The 22,704-nt window shown below is 45.6% G+C and overlaps 1 long non-coding RNA gene across 1 annotated transcript in view; it reads right to left on the bottom strand.

Moving 5' to 3' along the window:
- Nucleotides 1-1,192: 1,192 nt before the first annotated feature.
- LOC121470683 (uncharacterized) overlaps nucleotides 1,193-22,704 on the bottom strand; it is a 126,354-nt gene continuing 104,842 nt past the window's right edge. Inside the window, exons 3-4 of the long non-coding RNA XR_005981839.2 lie at nucleotides 1,456-1,609; nucleotides 1,193-1,295 (exon numbers count right to left, since the gene is read on the bottom strand). This is a non-coding gene — a long non-coding RNA (uncharacterized lncRNA). The remainder of the gene's footprint in view (nucleotides 1,296-1,455; nucleotides 1,610-22,704) is intronic.

Genomic DNA, 22,704 nt, shown 5'->3' with positions numbered 1-22,704 from the left:
AGTGAAGTAAGTCCAGCTATTTAGGGCAGGTCACAGTGACAAGCTACTATGGCATCTCTAATGTAATTTTTACTATCTCTTAGGTCAGAGAGAGCCTGTTTAAATGCAAAAGCTCTTTGTAACATCAATTTGCAAAACAATGAGAGAAATATGCACAACATGGTTTGCTGATGAAGCAGAATTTTGTCGGAGTAGGACATTGTTTAAAGGTTTACCCTGGGGGCACCAGCTGTTTTCTAAAGCACTGCTAAATGGCAGAAGAAGATACATTTACACACAGCGCAGGAAGGGCCAAGAATAAAACCTGGAAACCTTTTATTTGTGAATAACAGCACAAATACAAGAAATCTGTGAGCCCACAGATAGGATACTGATGCTAGAGAGACATTAACCATTATATATCTGCCCCTTTGTCGAGAAGAGAAAGCCTCAGGAGGAGGGTAGGAGACAGCAGCTATTTTATCCTTTAGCAGTACACAACCACCAAAGGTGCTGATGTTCAGTGCTTACCTTTTCATCCATTACTACCTGTGATTTTTCTTCCTCCTAATACTGCAAACTGCTACTGATTTTTGCAACATGGTGAGTGATGCTTAATACTTAGCTGAAATGAGAGCTGGGGGCAGAGAAGTACTAAATGCAGAGATGGCACTGCTTTAACAGGCTGTCAGCCTTAGCTGTAAGTATGCTATCAAAAATTAGACCAACAAAATTCATCAGGAGAGCAGCAGCTTTGCCAGCAGGTGTTACAAAGGAAATAAGGAATAAGTCAAGGCCAATAACAGCTTTTAGGATTAGACTAATTTGTAGATGGTGGAACCAACAGTGTCTATGAAAAATGAGAGTCCACATGAAACCACTCACAATATCTTTAACCAGAAAAGGAGGGGGAGCAGAGAGGAAGCCTTGGAATGTTTCTTTGCTTGGCCTCCAAGCTGTGAAAAGGAAGGAAGAGAAAAGGGAAGCAAGGCATCACAGCATATTAACTACAAGCAGTAGTTGGACACTTTCCTCCCACATCCCTCAAATCTGTGGTGCTGATGCTGCACAAGCCAGGCCACCCTAGATCTGACAGCAAGGAGCCAGCAGCCCCAAAGTCAGATGAAAAAGGATGTGCACAGCACACAGGGAGGAGAAGACACAGGGAGAGGGGAGCAACACTGACCTGAGCCAAAATAAACAGAACCACTTGCCTGAAGGACCCTTTGTTCTGGTACCATATGTGAGTTCTGATCACACCAGCCAGGTCTCCAGGAGAGACAATTCCTTGTACAGCATCAGCAAATTACTCCAGCCTGCAGTTGTGATTAGTGCAAGAGAGAGAAAAAGTAAATGCAATCTGGCCAATTATACACAGAGGAGAACAGGGAAAACAAACAAAAACTCTCTGAAACTGCAGGTGTCAACACAAATGCAAAAGACTGATAAGCTTGTTTTCTCAGTGTGGGACTGTACCTGTGAGCTCAGGGCATGGGAGTGATTCTTCCAGCAGCTGCTTGCAGGAGGTCAGTACACAGCACAGGGGTCACCCCAAACAGTCCTGGGAAGGCAGAGCCACAGGGTTCCAGCACTTAGATTTGTTTTCCCATTCTTTTATCTGCAGTGAAGCCTGTGTTGGCAGTCACATGGGAAGAGACAATTATATTTCTGTCAATGGCTGCAGCATATTCTGTGAAATCCTGTATCCCAGAGTCTCAAAAGCCAGGTCAGAGAGTTTGAGGCTGAACACACTGAGGAAAATCTGGAGATTACCACTTTATGGACCTATCACAAGGATTGGAAAGCCCCCAACTTATTTTATTCTCTCAGTTTTTTCCCTTGAGCAATATTCAGCCTATTCCACTGTGCAGGAGAGCACACACACACACCCCTCAGGACTGCAGCTGCAGTGGAGCTGAGCACCAGTGCAGGCAGGACCAGGGCTGATCCAAAACAGCAGCTCTGAGACCTGCTGCTACCAGGCACAGCCCTGGGGGTGAAACAAGAGATACAGCAGAGAAGCCTCTTTTTGCTGTTGCTGATGAAATTAAGTGTTACTGCCAACTGAGACTCTCCCTGTGTTCTGCTGTTCAAATACAATTATTACTCCACCCTCAGCAGTGCTTTGTGCCTGTCTCAGCCCAGGGGCTGCTTTCTCTGCTGGATCTGATCCTGCATTGCCACACAATCCACAGGAATTGCTCCAGCCAGACCTCAGCAGTCCATACAGAACAGGCCAGAACTACAAAAAAATCACTGCATTCCCCACCTTGAAACAAAGGCAAAGTCTGGAAGGAAGAGATGCTCTGGCTTATTTTCTAAATAGATTCTTTTCACACTTTCCAATCGCTCATTCCAAGCTTCATAAATACATGCAGGGTCAAAATCCCGTCCTCTGGAGCTGGAGCAGTGATCTGGATACATGACAGTCAATACAAAATCCTTTCTTTGGAAGGAATTGCCTCCAGTACAATCTTTTGCTCATTCAGTCTTCTGTCTCCTTCAAGCAAAATCTGCCAGAACGGACTATTTCCAATTTATTTTTCCTTCTTCTTTCTTTATTTTATTTCATATGTTGTCCCAGCCTCCCCTCTGAGAGGTGTTTCCCTGGGGAAATTCATGTCCCTTGTACTTTTTACTCTGTGCACATAATAGAACATTATCTGCATAATTTACCTTACACCACATGTTGTCTTCCTTCTGGCTAAGTGTTTACCTAAAATAAATATATTTCCTCATCATGTACACTGTGAAAAAGAGCCAAAAAGCCTGTCCTATGTGAGAACTTTAAAATAGCCAAAACCTGAACCACCAAGAATGTGTTAGCTCAGTCCTTCAGGTCAAATCTAACTGCAAAGCTGATCCTCCTCCTCCTCCTGCCTCTCTCTGCAATTTTCAGTGTCCTATTCCTTGTGTAGATCTAAAGAAATCTCCACAAGGTGATTCCAAATAAAATCTGGAATTTAAACATGGGATTTCAATAAGTCAAGAAAACTCCTTTTCCTTTAACCAGTTTTATCACACCTCTGCACGGCAGGGTATGAAACAGCAGCAGATCTGTGGAACTGGGCAGGGCAGGAACATTTTCCATGGACAAATCTTCATGAGTAAAACATCCAGATGACAGGGCAGAGATGTTGCTTCCATGCTTCCTTCCCAGGAGCACAGCTGGCAGCCAGGGCAGCTCGCAGTGTGCAGGGCAGCTGACACAGCACTTGATCATGTTTTTGAAGTTAAATGTGCTGGGGCTCTTGTGGTCCAGTCAACACAATCTGCAGCCAGCTTCTCTCACACTCCCTTGAGCATGAGGACAGCACGGTGCTTTGCTGATGCTGCTGCTGAGGTTTCTAGGTATTTGTAGCTATCAGCAAGAAAAGTTGACAGGAAAAAATAACAAAATATTGAAGCCTGAGGTCTTGTGGCAAGTTTGAATCTCGGTAGATCAGGGTGAAAACATGCCCTGAATACTGGAATATTTATTTTTACATTAGCACAATTATAAGTGAATGTGATGTTTCTTTGTTTCTTCCCATTTTCCCTTATGATGATTTCAAATGTGGCCCAGTTTTGTTCTTTACACAACACTGTTATGGTCCCTGTTTTGCGTCATCTGCACTAGATCACCAGCAGGATCAGAGCCTAAGGCTGGAAGGTTCTGGGCCAACCCTATGTGAGGACTGAGTCATAAATTTGCAATAATAGGCAAATTCAAGTACAAGGTGTGGAATTTCCTCCAAACCCCTCACATTTATACTTTCTACAGATATTTCTGAATGGGCTGAATTGTCCTTGGAGATTTTATATGTCTCCAAGTGCCATTTCTAGGATCAATTCAGGTCCCTAAGCTCAGATGTTTGGTAGCACTTCAGATAATCAAGCCACTCCCACTGAATTTCTGGAAGTGTTGGGTCTCCAAAAGCCCTGTGCGTTCATCCCAGATAATTTGGGAATCCATAGCAGCATTAAAAGTGTAGGCACCTGGATCTCTCCCTAAATGAATCTCTCTCTAGGTTCAGACCTGTCTTTGTGATGGCCACTGAGTGAATCTCAGGCCATGGGGCTTTATTTCTCACACACCCACCAGCAGATTTGTGCCAAAGGAAAAGACACTGACTACATGCAGGGCTGAAAGCCCTCCAGATGCTTTGCTGTCCCACCCAGTGTCCCTGTTTTTTCATTCCATGGTGCCTCCTTTCCGATTTTCTTAGACCAATTTCCATTTCACAGGGGAAGAGCCTGAGCAAGGCAATGTGAAGTTTGTCTCACTAACAAACTCACTAAATTCCCTGATGCACTGTCACAAGACTAATGGCCTATTTTAAAGAGCATCCCTGTCAGGAGGTGTTTTTTTTAAAGGATTCCCACAGTGCAATTAGGCAGCCCTTACATCCAAAAATTACAGTATGGAAGGAGAGACCTCGATCTCAATACACCAAATTTGGATTTCATTAAAGACCTTCAGAGCTGGAAAATGTCACCTGTTGGAGTCAGTTGTAAAATCCACACATTGAAAAAAAAAGTCGATTTCCCTTCTTTGAGAGTAATAGCCCTCTGTGAATTTTTATGTTTTAGTAGAAGAACTCAAACCAAATTCAAAAGCTGTGGAAAATCAACCTGTTTTCACTACAGGCTCTTTGATCCTCTCCAAGCCTTTGAGGTTCCAGCCCAGGGAATGACACAGAGAGACGAACTTGGGGAAAGGCCTTGACGTGGCCTCACTGGGAAGAAGCAAGGAAGGTTTAACCCAAAACACATCAAAACTTTTCAAAGCTCTCCATCACATGTAAACATCAGCTGTTCCTTACAAACTTTCCTTTGAAGTCAAAAGCCACAGTTAGGAACTTCCTCAGAGGGAAGATGTTTTTTCTCTGTCCTTGTTGTTTCATACCCACCATTCTCCCTTCACAACAAAAGCTCCCATCTCATGTGCTCACCAGAGCCAAGCAGACAGTGTGAGATACAACCCTGTGCCATCAGGAATACTCTCAGGGCCCAGATTTGGATTGCTCTTTTTCATCCTTTCTGCGGGTGTCTCATTGTCACTTTTATGTCAGCCTCAGAGTGGGGCCCAACACAGGTGTCCTTCAGGGAGTGGAATCACGCTGATCTTTCTTATTTCATCTTCTCTGTGTTTGGGCAACAGTGTGGTATCAGTAACAGGGAGAAGATGTCCCTATTGTATCAGCACAGGGCTAATTCTGCTTTCCTTCAAAGCACATGAAAGGATCTCAAAAACAAAGTTACAATAGAAAAAGGTTAAAAAAAGTGACAAGCTGGCTCCCAATTGCTCATCTGGAAGTCCATTACCAGCCACCTTGTTGCTTTGTTGGGACAAAAATACCACAGTTCCACCCCCAAATACTCTAATGTCAAAGTCAGGGTCTGTGAGACTGGGTAATTCCAGTGACACCCTGACTCCTTGGGAACAGCTGCCAGCACCCACTCAAATGTCAACTCCTAAAGCAGGACTGGTGTGGTGTGGTCATCTCAGCAGTACCAGCTGTCCTAGAGATTTAATGATTTAGAGAAAGAACCAGAGTTGTAATAAAACTTAATAGTTTTAATAGCATATTCTGAAAGACAACAGATAAATTACCATAAAAAGAAAATAATTTCCCACCAATTTTTGTCTTAGTTTAAATTATCTTTCTACAAGTGTGAGGTGATGATGGGAATTTGTCATGAGCTGTAAGCAAAGGTAACTGATTTATTTCCCTCAGCTTGTATCAATAAAACCTCAGTTTTATCCCACTGGGGGCAATGGACCTCAACAAGGAAAAAGTAAAAAAAAAGTTAAACAATTGCAGAAATTCCAGAGGAGAGAAATGAGAGCTATCAAAGACCATGATCTATGTGGGGCAATGAAGGAGCTGCTGGTTCAGGCAGAGGAGAGAAAAACACTGGAGAACATGAGAAAAGCACTGGAGAGAGCATGAGAGCCATCAATTGTTTACAGGTCGTCGGAAAGAGGAAGGAAAGAATCTGTTTGCCACAACCAGGTGGCAAGCACAAGAAGTAATGGGCTTAAGTGACAGCAAGAGATATGAGGGTTAGACTTCAGGAAAAGCTTCCTAATGGTGAGGGAAGTAGGGGATGGAATAGATTGCCTGAGGCGGGGTAGAGTCTCACTGTTGCAGGCTTTTAAAGAACAAACATCCATCAGAAATTATAAAGATAGATAGCTGATCTTGCTAGAGAGGGAGAAAAAATGGATAAAGAAAACTCTTTAAAATCCTTTCTCACCTGTTTGGTTTTTTTTTCTCTGATCCTATAAAGCCACTAAAGAGACCCCAGCCCATGCAAAAGCCCAAGGATGTGGTCAAAAAGAACTACAGCAAAGTCTCCTGCTGTGAAACTGCAGAGTCCTCAAAAACTCTCAGCAAGCCAGGGAGCTGCACAGGATAACCCACAGTGCATCACTGAGGTGATGAGTGAACCTCTGCACTTCATTCTGAATGATGTTTAAACCCTGGACTAACTTTCAGAAATACAATTTGTTTCACTGACACCCCCAAAAATACTTGCATGGTGGAGCCACTGAAATGTGCTCCCCTGCCAGCCCCAACTTTGCAATATAGAAGTTTTTATATCCTGGAGTAGCTTCATAACTGAGCACATGATGGAATGGTCCTGCCAGTATCAGATAAGGCCCCTAAAAGAGAGAGGCAACATCCCCAGGGTGCAGTGCCTGTGTCCCTGTGATTACTGCAATACAAATACATTTTTGTTTGTCAGGCTGATCTTTTTCAGTCTGTTTCTCCATATCAGTGTCAGAGACAGGAGCTCTCTGGGGCCTCTGAATGTGATTACCTTTCTTTCTGCACAGAGGAGGAGATTCACTTTCAGCCCAGGTGCTGTTGTCAGTAGTCCCAATTTAGTCACTTTTATCTGTATGATGAGGTATGTGGACTCCACCATGGTTGTTTCAAGCACATTTTGAGACTAAACTTCATGCAAGAGAAGCGAGGTTTGCTTTATCTCTTTGCCAGAAAACAGGAGGTCCCTAGGGAGAACTGCCCAAGGTTTCTCTGCCCAGTCACTCTAGGCCACCCTTGGTTTGCCCACTTACACTGGCACAAGCATTTTCCTACTTTGCACTTGCAACCTCAAATCTAACCTGTGATCCTGTCATGGTTCCAGAAACATCCATTCATTTTGCAACTGAGATTTTCTTCCCCTGCCTGCTACGGAATTCTCCTCTGTCTTTGATGTGCCCAGTGCCATTCTTTTTCTGCAAGCTTTTCCTTGAAACGTGCCTGTAAAAGCCAGGACCTGCCATGCACCCTGAAGTGCTCATGAGCCCCGTGCCATGGGAGCAGGACAGCTGGTGATGCAGGCTCCACCATCCAGCAGATAAAAGGGAATATTGCACAAAGGAGCTCCAGGATGTCAGTGGCTCTAAATCTGGTGTGAGTCCTGCAGGTGTCCTGTGCAGGGCCAGGGGCTGAACGCCAATGATCCTTGTGGGTCCCATCCCACTCAGGATAGTTTATGATTCTATGACTTATATAACTGTGCACTTTTCCCCCACAGAAATTCAGCAGGACTCTATTTAAGGTCATAGATTTGTCACACTAATATTCAAATGAAATCTTCTCTTTTTTACTTCATTAAAAGCTTCAGGCAAGAGAGATCAAGTTTAACCTTAACATCATTCTGCTTCAAACATCATCCAGTCATGATGAACTAACTGGAAGGAGAGGCATTTATTTAATGCATTTATTTGTGTGGTATTATGAAATTTGAGGTCCAGAGACTGAAATCCTACTCTCCACAGTCCTGTGCACACATTGGCTAATACAGATTTTATACCACAAGAAGAAACACACTGAGATATGCTAGATGGTGAAAACAAATATTATCATTGCAAAGCAGCGAGGTGGGGAACGAGACAGAATGAGAGAGAGAAATTAAATGATATATCCAAGGACGGACAGGAGGAAACCCATGTCACAGCAGGGAACTGAACTCACATCTGTTCTGTTCCAGCCCAGCATCTTTTCTGTAAAGAGCCTCCCTCAACGTGCTTCATTTGTAGTCAAAATTCCAACCAGGGAAAAGAAACTAGGAAATACTGCAGGGACTTTAACCCCACTATTGAGAACTTTTCATAGTGTCCAGATAGTTACGTTTAGTCTTTAATAATGTATGACAGAAAGCAATTTAAACCAGGAGAGGCAGGAGCAGGGCAGGGGAGGTAGAGGTGAGTGCTGAAGAGCACAAGGCAAAAGGAGACAATCTTGTAGGGGAGAAAAAAGCTGTGAGCCATAACAGCTTTTCTTAACAGAACTTAACTAGGTTAGAGTGACCTCTGAGAGGTGCCAGAATTTTAACAGCCACATTTTAATGTGAAGGATTATGGATATTTCTGCATAAATTGCCCTTGTTTTACACAGACCGTTTTGCTGAGCACAATGTTAATTTTGCAGCTCCGCTGGAGCAGCAGCTTAGGAGAAGATAAACAGAAAATTATTCCTTTAGCAGCTGACAGATACCTTGGGATGCCTTGGCTGAGAGGGACAATGAATCTGTTTACATGAAGATGCTGGAGACATGAAGGGGGCACCAGCTTTGTAGCAGTGCAGCTCTAAATGGGGTGGGGAAGGTGGCAAGAGATGGGAAAGTATGTATTTTTTCATTCTGGAAGCCAAGGTCACAATTTCCCCAAGCCTGATCCCAAGGCTGTGCCAGGACATGCATTGTGTCCAGCTGTGCCACAGCCAGTTCTCTGTTGAGGGATGTACCCACTTCTTGAGGGACAGCAGATGGGGTAGGAATGGAAAATTGTTGAGTTGAAAGCAATCCATGACTCCTCCAAGCACCACCCTCAACAACTCTGCAGCCACATCTGCAGGGAGGTCGGATTCAGGCTGAACCAGATGTGGCACAGCGGTGAGTGAGCAAGCAGGGCTCTTCCCAAGCCCTGGCAAGTGAGGATGGAGGAGGGAAGGGGTGTCTGGTGGGGCCCATGTTCTCCTGCCTCTCCTGTCCAAGAGGTGATGTACTCCAAAATTACCCAGTCACAAACTCGCTCCTTGACTTGTCAGCTACACTTGGCCTAATTCCAGGTAATTATAACTTAAAAACTGGGATATCTAATAACTATTTATAACAAAGTACTTTTAATTTTCAGCTATTTTCCTCTCTTTATCCTTCCCTCTCATTAACTCTTTTTCAGTGTGAGACAAGCAACTGTAGTCCAATTAAAAGTAAACATTTCTTTTTTCAAAGAAAAATGATATTACTGTGGTAGCCACACTTGAATAGCACCAATAGATTTTCCTGCCCCAAATGATATAACTGAACTCAGTGGTTAGAGCGAGGTATTATTAGCTCAGGTACAATCCCTCAGAGCTCCACCTGGCCACAGACATAAATTCCTGCCTCCATTACAGCTTTGCCAATACCATTTCCATGCTGGCTGCACAGCAGCTTTATCGTGGGATAACGCACGCTCACAGAGTGCTCAGCAGTGACAGAATGGGGTTAGGGCGCCAGAAAAGACACATTATTTTTTTATCTATAGGTAGGAAAGAGAAGGGCAAAGACACTGAAGGCTCAGCTCCAGGCTGCTGCTGAGTGGAGAGGCAGACAGAAAAGGGCTGTGCTCACTCATCTGCTCTTAGTGGAGGAAACTTTTCAGAGATATTTCCCTCTAGTCTTCCAGTTATTATGCATCAAGGGCAGAACTGTCTCTGTTTTATTGCACTCTGTCATTCAGAGCTGGGCTAATCATTGCTGCTGAGGAGGAAGGCAGCCAGTTGGGGATTCTCTCTTCAAGTGTCCCTCGTGTTGCTTATTCACTGCCCTGACTGGAGCTGTCTGGTGACTTTGGAAAAAGGATATGGATAGCTAAAGGACCTCGCAATATCTAGAATTCCAAAAGTGACAGTGGATTGGAGGATGAAATTGCCATCTCTCCAACCACACTGGTCAAACCAACAGTCCATCAATTCTCTCCTCCCACAAAGAAGAATGCAAAACAATCATTATTTACTTGAACAGTGCAAGAGAACTCCAGTAGAAATATGTAAGCATTATCAGAAGGCTGAAGAAGTTTTATGAGAACTTTAAAACTTTCAAAAGAACTATAAAAGGAAACTTAACACTTTTACAAATCTGGGTAACAGCCCAGTGTCTCACAGCAGGTGGGTTGGAAGCAGCCCAGCACCTTCGCTTCCCTCAGGCCCAGTTCAGCAAGGTCTGCTCTCACCAGCTCGGCTGTTGAGACAGACCTGGGTGCAGAGTTCAAATGTGGAATTTTTCAGACTGCTAGAAAGTCAGATGGGCTAGCAATGATGTCTTGGAAAAGGCTGGGTCTGGAGCAGCTATCTCAAGCAGCTATGTCACAGGCCATCATTCTCTCATCCTGATGTGCCCAGGAGAAGAAAAACATCTCTATCTAAAAGTCTTCATATCTATGCTTCTAAAGAAACAAGAGGGAAAATAGACAAGCTTCTTCAAGGTGAAGAGCACACCTGGGAGTCACAGCAAGTGTTGTAGCTGCACAGAGGTCAGTGTTTGTGCCAGTCACTTGAGGGAGGCAAAGAGCCACACCGGGGCTTGCCTGGATCTCCCGTGGTCAGCCTTCACAGGAGAAAAGAGGCACAAGGTTTGGACATACCTCTTAGCTTCTGGATGGAAAACAATAAGTAATGAGATGAAAAAATGAACAAGGAAACAGAAAATTTAACAGGATTTGTGAGGACACCATCTCAATAAGACTGCCAAATATGAGTAATGGGCTCAAGCACAGCTTCAGATGACATTTGCTGTAGACAATGCCAAGGGTTGGGGGTAGTTGGACTGAAAGGACTTAAACTCACTGTAACATTTGGTGAGAGAAAGAAAGGCTGAGAAAACAGTGGCCATTTTGATCCACTCAGCATGATCAAACACTCTAAACACCACAGATGTTTTGAGCAGATGTGTCAAACTTCTGCTTCGGAGTCAAAATATTGGGAAACAACATGCCAATGTTGTGTGCACTAGGGAAACCACAAGTAATTTCCTTGGTGAGTGCTGTGATCAGATCTGTGCCACAAACCCAAGAAGGAATGGTAAAAAATGAACAAAATTTCAAAAAGGATTGTAAGGATAATTGACATTTTTTCCTTCATGGAAAACGGTTACAACGATAATGGCCACTGAAGAGAAATCAGAAGAATGAATGAGATGATACAACACAGACATGGTCAAGAGCATAAAAACCATATTTGGCACTTTTGTTTCTAACCTGACATTTGAGCAAGAACTTTGAGACAATCCACATAATTAAAACATAATTTGTTAGAAGACTTAGAAAGAAAATACTTCAAAGTGTTTAATCAAAAATAACCACTGGAATTCCATTCTGTGTGACAAAACTGAAGCCACCAGCTAGAGACTTCTGTAAATTAAAAACTATTTTTAAGTGCCACACAATGTAATTTCTAACATGAGGACTGCCAGAACATTTTTTATTTTATTGGTTCACATTGCATTTTCTTGGCGAGTTTCCACCATCTCCCTTCCATCCAATAAAGATGGATCTTGGTTTGTTAATTCACAGCAACACAACAGATCTTTGTGGGAAGTGTTACCTGAAAAAAGTGAATCACCTCTCAACTCAGTTTTGCTCTGGAGACACCACAGAAGGACCCTCTCCCTTGCCATTGAATGGTGTCACCATCTAAATTAGCTGTTTTAGTAGTTTGGGTTGGAAGGGACCTTAAAGGCCATCTCATTTTCCCCCCTGCCACGGGAATCTTCCACTAGACCAGGCTGTTCAAAGCCCCTGAACACTTCCAGGGATGGAGCACCCACAGCCTCTCACAATGTGAGAAGCATTAAAGGACATGTGTGTGAACACTTTAAAGGAACTTCATTCAGCCATTAAATTTGGATGTATCTACCTCTTTCTTAGGGGTCACAAATGAGAGCAATTTACCATAAACCTCCAGGGATTCTGCAGTATGAAGGCAGTGGTCGGTAAATATTTCAGCTCTCTGCAGGAATTTCTGGTCTGTTTATCATTGCAGTTTCAGAGCCACTTACGTGAACCAAAAAATAGTTTAGCAGCTCAGTAGAGCAAGACAGCCACTGTATCCATGCTGGGCTGGACTCGTGTGTGTTAGCTGCATCACTGACCATCAAAATGCCCCCAAAATGCCCACAGGATTCCTGTGTTCTTCCAGCTGACATTTTGATGTAATTCTACACTGATAGAAGTACAGCTGGAATACCAGTGCAGAACCCAGCTCAGTGTAATCCACTGGAGCTGAAGAAACACTGTGAAAGTCCTTTTGAAGCTGTGGGTTAGGGCTGGGTCAAACTGATTTGTCCATCGAAGGAGTAGCACCCAATCACTGCTCTCCCTGTTCCTACAGGCAGTCAGCCCCTGCAATGATGACAAATTGGTTTGGAAACGCTCTGATGCACCTGGATGATTTTAGAAAAGTAGAGGCCTGGGGGATTCCCTTTTCAACCAAAATGGGAAATACATTTTTATAAAAACAAGTCATGTTACTTTTCTTTTGTTTTCATCACTGAGATGTCTCTGGTGACAATGAAAGCAAAACATGCACAGTCCAGGGGACAGCCAGTATCCCACAGGCAAGCAACAACCCAGCTTGTCTCCAAGAGCTCAGCCAGTGGCTTCACTGCAGAACTGTAGCCAGTTTCTCTCCTTTCTTTACTTAAGTTGATCTTCTCATTACCTGTGGATGGACTTGACCTTAGTTTAGACCATTTTACAATCTCTTGGACAATCAAATAAACAGAGATATGACATAACCTTAAGAGTTTTCCCCATGGCTAGTTAGGGCTAGCAACTAGAGGGGGGAAAAGCAAGCAAGTACTGAACCAGATGATAAATTCTCTCTCACTCCTAGACACCCTAAGAAAACATTAATTTCTTAACTCTCACAGATCACCTTGTCCCTCAAGCAAACATATAATTTTCTTTCCTAACAGAGGCATGAGTTACTTCAGATCAGTGATGGGATTAATACCTGCAGCACTGGGACTTCTAATACAACACTGGCTGTGCAGCTGGGTTATTATCCTAACACTCTGTCTAAACCAAGAGCAGCTCCCAAACTCAGAATTTAAAATCCTTTTGCCCAGGTGATTCACAACCAAAGTCCCTGTTCTGGACACTTCAGCAAATCAAATCTTGGGTTTGCCCTCACCCACGTTATAGAGTCCTTTCCACTTCTACTGCAAAAGTGCAAAACTTTCCCCTTTAGGAGTGTCACAGCAGAGGAGGAGAGGTTTCTCCTGCTTTTCAGGAGTGACTCCTGGACATTTAACAGGATGCATAATGATCCACTGATCCACTTACCAGGAGATGGCCCAAGGAAGGCAATGGCAACTCAGACCCCAATGAGGTCTCAAGGCAGAGCTCAGTGGTTTTAGCCACAAGTTCTTTACATTCATGTTTTCTGCCTTATTCATACTAGCAACAACTTCCACCCTTTCCTCTTTCCCCACCCTTTAGTGATAATTCCTGAAGGGGCTTTGCCCAATGTTCAATAAAGCATTGCAGAAGAAGAAGTTCAGCTGTGACAGGTAGGCCATGGGGACAGCTGGTCAGGAGCTGCCTAGAGAGCTCTTACAAATTCACTCAACCTCTGAGAGTAATGAGATTCAGAGAAGAACAGCAGTGCAAGGCTATGGGGGTCCCTATAATCTCTGTGCTTGGGAGGGGAAGGGAATGTTCCTTCACTGCCTTTATGGACATTTCCTCCAGTGGGACAAAGCCTATGTCTGGAGCCCCTCAGGAAGGTACTGTTGTCCTTCCTTGTTTCACTTCCAGTCTCAGTCCTCGAGTTTGATCAGTTTTGAGACACAATTTATCAGGAAGAGGCAGCTTTGGTTGATCATCCTTCTGTATCTCACCTTGCTTTGCTTACTTGGACAAAATGATTCCACACAGATGCCTTCACACAACCAACAGAGCTGAGCCTCTCCTCTGCTCCTGTAGCATTGAGTTAATTATGAGCTGCACTCCCTTGCCAGGAAAACTAACCACCTTGGACACTCTAATCAGACACACGAGGGCTCAAGAGGATAAAACCAGATGTACAGAAATATATGCACGATGCATAATCCCAGCCCCTGATAAAGCAAGACTTGCACAGCCGCCTCTCCGCCTGCCTGCAGGTTCTCCATCTCCCCTGTTTGCCAGAGACAACAGGAGGAAACCTGTGTTCAGCTGTTCCCTCTGTGCAGAGATTAATTCATTGACAAGGCTCCTAGGAATGTGCCAGCTCATTAATTACCGTAAGAACTATGTCAGCAAGAAGTAGGCAAGGTGACTGCTGAAAATGGTCAGAGAGATTATCTATTAGTGCTTGCTATCCTGGTCATTACACACCAAAATCCAAACCAATAACACCTGGCAAGCGTTTCTCAGCTATGAAATATCACAAATGGCACACTTTAATATAAAGCACTCATGTAGATCAGCACTAGGGGATCAGACTACAAGGAAATTAGCCCCACAGGCAAGTCAGCCCTGTTCCAGGGATAAGATTATTAAGTTACTTCCAATGGAGTCCTGGGAGAATGATGGGTATCCTGGCAGTGAAAGGTGACATGGAAAACTCCCAAAGCCTTGACATACCACCTCAGCTGTGTTTCTACATCTGTTATTAAAGACAGGCTTGCCAGAAGGTGTCCAAATCAAACCCACCAGGTAAAGGCAGGGAGAGATCAGGCTCACCAGGCTGAGATCTCAGATTCACTCAAGTCAGCTCTTGATCTACCCTGTCTACAAAGGCAGAGAAGTGGCCACAGCCCATTTCAGATCTCACAGCTTCTAGCTCTGTCAGGTGTCTCCCTTAAAGGGGGAACATGAACACCAGAAAGTCTCTGATTTGCTATTAAAATTCATCATTCTTCTTGTAAGGCCAACGCTGGGATAATGTGCCAGGGATTAGACCCAGGAAATCCATCAAGGCCAACACTTAGTCACACTCAAGTGCTTTTATGCCACAGTTGCTATGAGGAGCTCTTCAAAACCAGACCCTTAAGAAGATGAGGAGGGCAGGGGGTCCCCCAACTGCTGTGCAATTGAAGGCAGGGCCCTTCCCCAGACAGAGCCCCTGCATTTGCAGTGAAGGGGCATTTGAATGTCAGGCAGTGGGAAGCAAAGTCTTATCAATGCATCAAAGGTTTTGCTTCCCTTAGCTCAAAGGGAATTAAAGGAATAGAGAGAATAAGCTGGAGAAACTTAATGTTGTTTCAACTTGAACAGAGCTCAGAAGAGCTCTGGAGTATTCGTAAGAACAAAAAGGAAGCTCCATGTTACAACCTCTCTGCTTTCATGCCAGTCACGTTGCAGGTGAATTCATACCCTGACAGCAAAGGGCCACACTGGGAGCTGTGGTGTATCTTGCCACATTCCAAACCATGTACCATAACCCTTTCCAATCACCACACTGAATCTGAGGGGGTCACCTTCCCTTGGGCCCCATAAACAGCCCACTTTCTCTTGGTGTTTCTGATAGATTTTCACTTTAGTTCCCACTCCTCCTTTTCTTTGGCCAGTCTCACTGCAGGTGATAGCTCTAGGAAACAGTAATTTTGTCATCTGATATAAAGAGGATATGACAGAGCTGTGCTGTAAAATGCCGCACATCAAACCATAAGGAATTCCACAAATAATGTTCAGATGTCCATAAAGGGGAAGGCAGGGTGTGAATGGCCCCCAAGTGCTCAGCTAAGTGCACCAGCACTGCCGAGAATGTGGCTCTGGCCAAGTTTGCAGGGTTTCAGGAGGTCCTTGCACAGACTGAGAGCAAGATGTGCCAGCAGGCAGAGAGGCCATGTCCCCCTGAGAGCTTTGTCAGGGGTCCTGCAGAGAGCCACTGCCCTGGGTGACAGCATCAGCTGTGTCACACACCTGGAGCAATGGGCACTTGGGAAAGCATGAAAGGAGTGACCTGGTGTCCCCTCTGGGATGTTTAGTGAGGTGTGGGAAGAAATCAGTAAAGGAAATGTGTGAGAGATTGCCCTGGCAGGGGGCAGGATCGGATGGGAGCTTCAAGAGACATTTGGTGGGGGTAAGGAAGGTGGAGGGGAAGGCAGAAAGCAGGTTGGCAATTCAGATAAAATGGATTAGATGCTGATAAAGGCAGCTGGGAGCGACTCAGAGAACATGAGATGAAGAAGTGCTCAGGGGAGATGATGAGTTTTGGAGGGAAATGAGAAGGCACGGTTGTCTGGATCCTGCTGATGGTTTTTAGAGAAGAATCTCAGCAGTCTGAGAGAGGGGCTGGCCACAAAGCAGAGCAGATGTGCAGAAACCCCCAAGGGGCCCAGAGAAAGGCAGGGGAGTGCAAGACCTCCTGAGTGCCCTCTGGGATCATCAGCCAGCCAGGTTAGAAACAGCCCCATCTGAGGAGCACAGGGACACTGTGAGACCCAGCTGCTCCCAGGGCTGCACACACTCGGGGTGATGCTCACCGGGGTACAAACACTCTGAAAGAGCTCCTTACTTTTCAGTCTCTGTTTAGCAACATGGTCCTCAGCCAGCTGGGCTCAGATCCCAGCCAGCACAGCAGACAGAGCTAAATGAGACAGTTCCAATCCCTGGGGACACGCCACCACCCTGAGGGGGACTCTGAGTGGCCTGGTACAAGATTCCCTCCCCAGGGACAGACGAACATTTTGCCAACCTGGGTGGACCAGACCGGGCTGTGACCCCCTGGGCTGGACATCCCATGGCCTTGGCATCGCTGCTCTCACTGGGAGAAAAGGTAATTGAGAGGTCTGAGCAGGGCAGTGAGCAGGAGACAAAGAGGCAGGAAAAAGCCTTGGCTCCATTCTTGATCTCTTTTCTGGGCTGGGAATCAACTCATGTGCCAGTTTGGTCAGGCAAGAGCAACCACAGTGCTGCACCCCGGCTCCTTCCAGACTACATCTCTGCCTTCCCCTGACATCCTTCAGCATTTGCTGACAGATTCCTGCACTGCAGGTCCTGCGAAATGGGCTGGAGCAGACCCTCAATTAGTGAGACCATCCTCAGCAATGAGTGGGGCTGCCGATTCACCCCTTTATTAGGGATCCAGACTGAGTGGTAGTGCCTCTAAATGGGGCAGTAGAAGCTTTAACTTGCTTACAAACCCTTGCCCAGAAAACAGTGCAGTGGCAGAAACAATCAACCAAAAGCAGGAGCTCACATGGTGCTTCATTCCTCCTAAAGTGCTGAAGAAACACACCTTTAACTACAGCCTAAAGCAGATTAACTCCTCTTGGGTGCTATGAAGACCGTGAGTTATCCAGTTTGAGGTACTTTCTCTGCTATTTGCCCGGTCAGGTGTGTAAATAGTTAAATCACTTTATAAAATAGAGTTCACAATTCTCATGCTGCTGAGGAAATCCAAGGAAAAGAATAGCAAAGGCAAGCAGAAGCCAAATTTGCAGACCAATTGATAACTCTCCTTATTCTTATCACAGCTTCCCCCCCTCCGTCCCCGTTTTCCAAACAGAAACTGTCACATCTGATGGGGTCAGGCCACAACCCTGCCCAGACGGTGCCTCTGCTGTCCCAGGGCTGGAACACAAATACAGAAGATTATTTTTCCCTTATTCATTACAATAAGAATTAAAAAAAAAAAAAAACAAACAAAAAAAACCAAAAAAAACGGGGAAGAGCTGGGATGAAAGAAAACAAAAGGAAGAAAAGATGAACAAGTGGAACCTACTTTGAGCAATGGGGGTTAATCTGACTCAAAGCCTAAATCCATGTTAGCAGTTAATCCAGTTAGTAAGGCTTTCATTGGGAGCTTTGAGAAATCCTTTAACCTCTTGCTGTAAACCAGGAGCAGCTTAACAGCTCGATGTTCATGAGAAAAGCCTGTCAATAATGCTGCTAAGCAGGTATTTAGCAGGATTTAAGAAACAAGCATGTGACAACTCTTCTTTAATGAAGCAATTGGGTTTCTCTCCAGGAACCAAATGGTCACCATTTCCTTTCGTCTTGCCGTGATCTGCTTTTCAAGATCCAGAAGATGCTGTTCTGGTCCTGGCAACTTGACAAGTATTCCTTCCTGGGGAAACCTCAGTAAAATGCCGATTTTTCTGCTGGTTTTTATAAATCTCATGGATTCTTTGTCCTAAGAAATCTTCTATGACTGCAGTAGAAAAAAAAAAAAAAAAAAAAAAAAAGAAAACTCTACATTTTTTTTCCTTTCAGAGGTGTCTATACTGTTCCAAGGAAAGTGAGCTGACAAAGAGGTTTAACGTTTAAGTCTTCTTACCCCGGCCTGAGTATGAGAATCAACAGAACACCAAGGTTTTTTACCATTGCCCTGCAAAATCTGAGTTAGCTGTAGCCCAGAAATCACGCTGTCACATGTTACCTGGTGCTGCATCCCTGTTCCTGGCAAAAGCAGGGCTGGGAGACACCAACATTCTGCAAAGGAAACTTCATCACTGTCCTTGGAGAGCTGGCTGAGCAGAGGGAGGGGATGGTCCCTCCTTGGCCTCTCTGGGTGTGCAGCTGCTGCAGGGTTTGTGAGGATGTGCACTCATCCTCTGGGCTGTGCTTCTTCATCCCTCTGGTCATGGAAATCCCACCACAGAATGTTTCTAATTATCTGTCTGAATTGCTACAAATTCTCTCAAATGCATTAGATCCAAGGTGTTAGGACCCACTTTTTAATGTGTGATGTTCTCAAACTGCAAAGGCTTCTGGAAACCAGACCTGCCACGCAGCGGGGCAGAAATCCCTGCACTGCCATGGTGGGGACCCCCATCAGTACAAACCGAGATTTTTTGCTATGCTATCCCATTTCTTCCGGGGAACAGGGCAGTTGTGATCTGCAGGGAAGAAAAGACAGAAGGGAAGAGAGGGGATGTGCATGTCAAAGGTGAGTGACACACATAGAGAGAACGAGGGACAAAAATCATAGCCTTCCTCAACCTTCCCGTCTGACAAGGGGAGTATTTCACCCAGTCCTCTGTGCCTCTTCCATTTCAGACCAGACACTCCTGTTTCCATTCACTTTCACAGCTGAAAGGTCGTTTTGCCTATTTTCCCCTCTCAGTTCCAAGGAGGAGCGATGCATTCCCTCAGGTATTTGCTGTGTTCCCCTAACATTAATCCTGTGTTAGCGGCCGGTGATGCTCAGAGGAGCCGATCTTGGCGTTCTGGCTGCTGCACAAGTCAAGCAGGGTCCTTCAAAGGGAAACACTTCGCAGCTCCCAGCACCTGAATTCAGTCCTGGGCTAACTAAGCCAAAGAGTAGGAAAATCCAAGAGAAAATATTTCCTCTCTAAGCCCTCAGTCAGAATCTCAACAGTGTGCAGGTAGTTTACTTTCTGGTTCCCTTAATATCCTTTTCTGCTGATAACAGCAAAACATTTCCATGCATGCACACAGATATTAAACCACTTACAGAAGGATTGCCTTTATGGGAGTCCTACCTAATGAGACCATGATCCTTTGTGAATAACTCTGGTAGGCACAAGGACAGCACAGATACTAATTAACCTATAACATTGCCATTAAAAAGTCATGGCATGAGTTAATGCACTGACTAGGAGAGTTATTTTTCCTTTCATAAATTATATTTTCCTATAGCTCAATTAGCCATTTTCAAACACTATTTTTTTCCCCAGTCCTTACACTGTCTTTTCTGAAAGGATGGTAACAATTCATTTGGAGAAAGAAAAGTTAACCTTCAAAACAACAAACGAGTGGTAAAAGAGTGAACTCCTACTCAGTTCAAATTCCAGCTCAGTCCTTGTTGGCCAGGTATATTGATGGAGATGAGAGCTTTTATGCAATATGCAGAGCCATCTTTTCACTGAAAACCATACTTCAAACAGATGCAATGTTTGCAGACACTGGGATACCGAGCAATTGATTATTCTGTTTACTGCAGAATAACCTGCTGTATCTAGGTTTGATGGTGCTGTGTTTTCACACTCTGGTTTCTTATGAAGCCAATACAAAAGACAAAGTGGACAAGGGTAACATTTGTTAGACCACAGTCACGGCTGAATTGCAGCATCTGGATGCAGGAGGTAAGGTTCAACTGAGGAATTCAAATTCATAAAAGCAGATGTGTAAATCACATATCAGCTACAGAGAACAAAAACACCAAACCCTCCATTCCAGCTGATTTTCACCCTGATGCAGCCACCTCCAGTCCCCAGCTTCCAGGGGAACCATCTCCTGAATTGCATGCTTGCTATGATTCTCTCCCTTCTCAGCAGGGAGACACATTCATGGCTTTTCCAGCTCTGTTTTCCTGCTGAGCCAGCCAGGACAGTGCAGAGCCATTCATGGTCCACCAGCAGCTCCAGCCACCACTCCCAGAGCTCCTCCTGCCAAGGAGAGCAGCAGCACTGACCAGATGGTCCCTGCATCCCCTCCCAGCACCACTGGGGACCACACTGGCAGGAATCTGCTGGGGAGCACCCCACGGATGGGCTGGGTGCTGTTCTCTGCTTTCCCATGCATCCCTCCCTCCTGGCCATCCCTCCCACCTCCTGGCCATCCCTCCCTCCTGGCCATCCCTCCTCCTCCTGGCCATTCCTCCTCCCTCCTGGCCGCAGCCCAGCGCAGTTTGTGCTCTTTAGTCAGCATTGCCCTGGGGGTTTCCCGCAGCCATCTGCCCGCTGCACCATCTGAGCAGACCTTCTGCTAACTCTGCCTCCCGAGGCGGGAGCCAGATCCTGCCGCTCTCCTCGAAATAAATAAATAACAAGGGAGTGAGAAGAGACTCTGCTCTTTTGTCCTGCTGTAGTCTGGCAGGCTGCTTGGAAAGAGACAGAAAAATGACAGGGTCCATCCAGCCTTGGAAAATCCCCCCTGCCCAGCCTTTGCAGCCAGTGCTACAGGGAAAGAGTGAGGATGCTACAGGGTATGGTCCCCATGGCAGCACCAGGAGGGTTAAACCACGGCCACGTGGAAGCTGCATGGGATTTGGGAGAATCTCTTCTTAAGGTGGGTTGTGAACCCCAGGATTGCCTTCCCTCAGGCTGGGAGATGCTACAGTTTGGGACTTTCCAATTGCTGTCAGCCAAGAATGAAAAGCAGCTCCTCAGATCAGGGAGGGATGGGACACAACAGCCAGCTCTTGTCCCTCCCCATTGCCAAGGAGATGCAAACCAGGACATGCTCTGGAGAAAGGGATAGCAGAGCAAGGAAAGGTAGGCAACAGAGGAGCAGATGCAGAAAAGCACTGAGCTTAGACATGGCCAAAGAGACCAAAATATGAGAGGAAAGAGAGTATAAGGCTAATTCAGCATTTGTTCCTGTGGGTATCACAGGCACATGATGTGCTCGTGCGCTCATGTTTGGGGTCGCCCCATTGCATAAAACCTCTGTAAACCCAGGTTCACAAGCCACCACACAATTCTAGGGTCTCCAGTTGCCTTCAGGCACTGGGAGTACTTGCCTGAAGGTGTTTTTAAAAAAATCTGTGCAGACACCCCTGAGAAAGAGGGTTCAGGAACCAACCCTCTGCTCACAGCACCCCCTCAACCCAATCCCTTTCCACCTAAACAGAAAGAGCCTGCAGTGCCTCAGACTGTGACTAATAGCTGAAGTGACACTCACTGAAAGGGGGGATCATTTAACAAATTAGTCTGGGAAGATCTGCAGAAGCCAGGCTCTATCTAGGATGGAAAAGTTTTGCAGCAAAGGCAGACTGAGTCAGACCCTGCTACAATAGCACGGTCACGCTACTCAGATCAAGCTCCTTGGGCACTGTTAGCAAAAGCTGACCTTCTGTCCTGCTGTCATCTGAGGGCTGACAGGCTCATCAGCCAGGCTGCAGGCAGGGAAATGACAGAGGTGGAATTAATGGGAGTCACCTCATTTTGCCTCCCTGCCCATCCCGATGGCTGCAGCACCGGGACAGGGTCAGCCCCTGCCGAGCCTCAGCCTGCGGTAATTAGGGCAGATGCAGGTTGAATGCACCAAGCACAGGAGGCTGGGGGCAGCGAGGGAGGGACTGGGAGAACATCAGGCAGTGCCAGGCTCCGGGCACACACGGAGGGCACAGAGATTCCCCACGCCAGGCTCTTGGTCCCAGCAGGTTAAGGTACAGATGCCCTGACAGATGCAACCATCCAGCTCGGAGGGATTCAAATTAAGGTCAAAAGGGATAAAGCAATGGTGAGGAAATGAATGCGCTGTTCCTGCCTCACAGTCATGCCCAGATGCACATTCCTCATTCTTTATGAGGATAATTAAAATGCATCATTTTTGTGTGGATGTGTGTGCACATACATGCAAGCACACACCATTTATTTCTCTAGGCAGAAATACAATTATAAGAAATATTTCTTTTTTTCACTGCCTCTGTGGCAGCTATCTGGATTTTAAGATTGTGAAGACAGGAAGGGAAATGGGAAGGGAAAGGGTACCCCTTTTCTCTGTTTATCTTCACCAGGAGAGGAGGGGAAAGCTGCTCACAGCTTTTCAGTCCTGAGCAGGAATTCGGTGGCACAAGAACAGTTCACACAATCTTCCATTTGCACAGAGCAAGGTATGCAATGCTTGTGCTTGGAACTGGGCCCAGGAGGAGCAGGTTTGCTCCCCCAGCTCTGTCACTCAGCAGATTAATTAGCCATTTCTCTCAGCTCTGTAACATAATCACAGCCCAAATCTGCAAACTCTGAACCCATCCCAGCGCCCAGTGCCAGCTGTGCCCATCACTTCTCCAACAACATGAAGGTCCTACATGCCTGGACTTCCTTCCCTCCTCCTGCTATGACAAC

This window comes from Taeniopygia guttata, chromosome 13 (assembly GCF_048771995.1).
Source record: "Taeniopygia guttata chromosome 13, bTaeGut7.mat, whole genome shotgun sequence".
In the NCBI taxonomy this organism is placed as follows: Eukaryota; Metazoa; Chordata; class Aves; order Passeriformes; family Estrildidae; genus Taeniopygia; species Taeniopygia guttata.
Note: the sequence above shows the minus strand (reverse complement) of the source record. Positions and strands in the feature narration are given on the sequence as shown.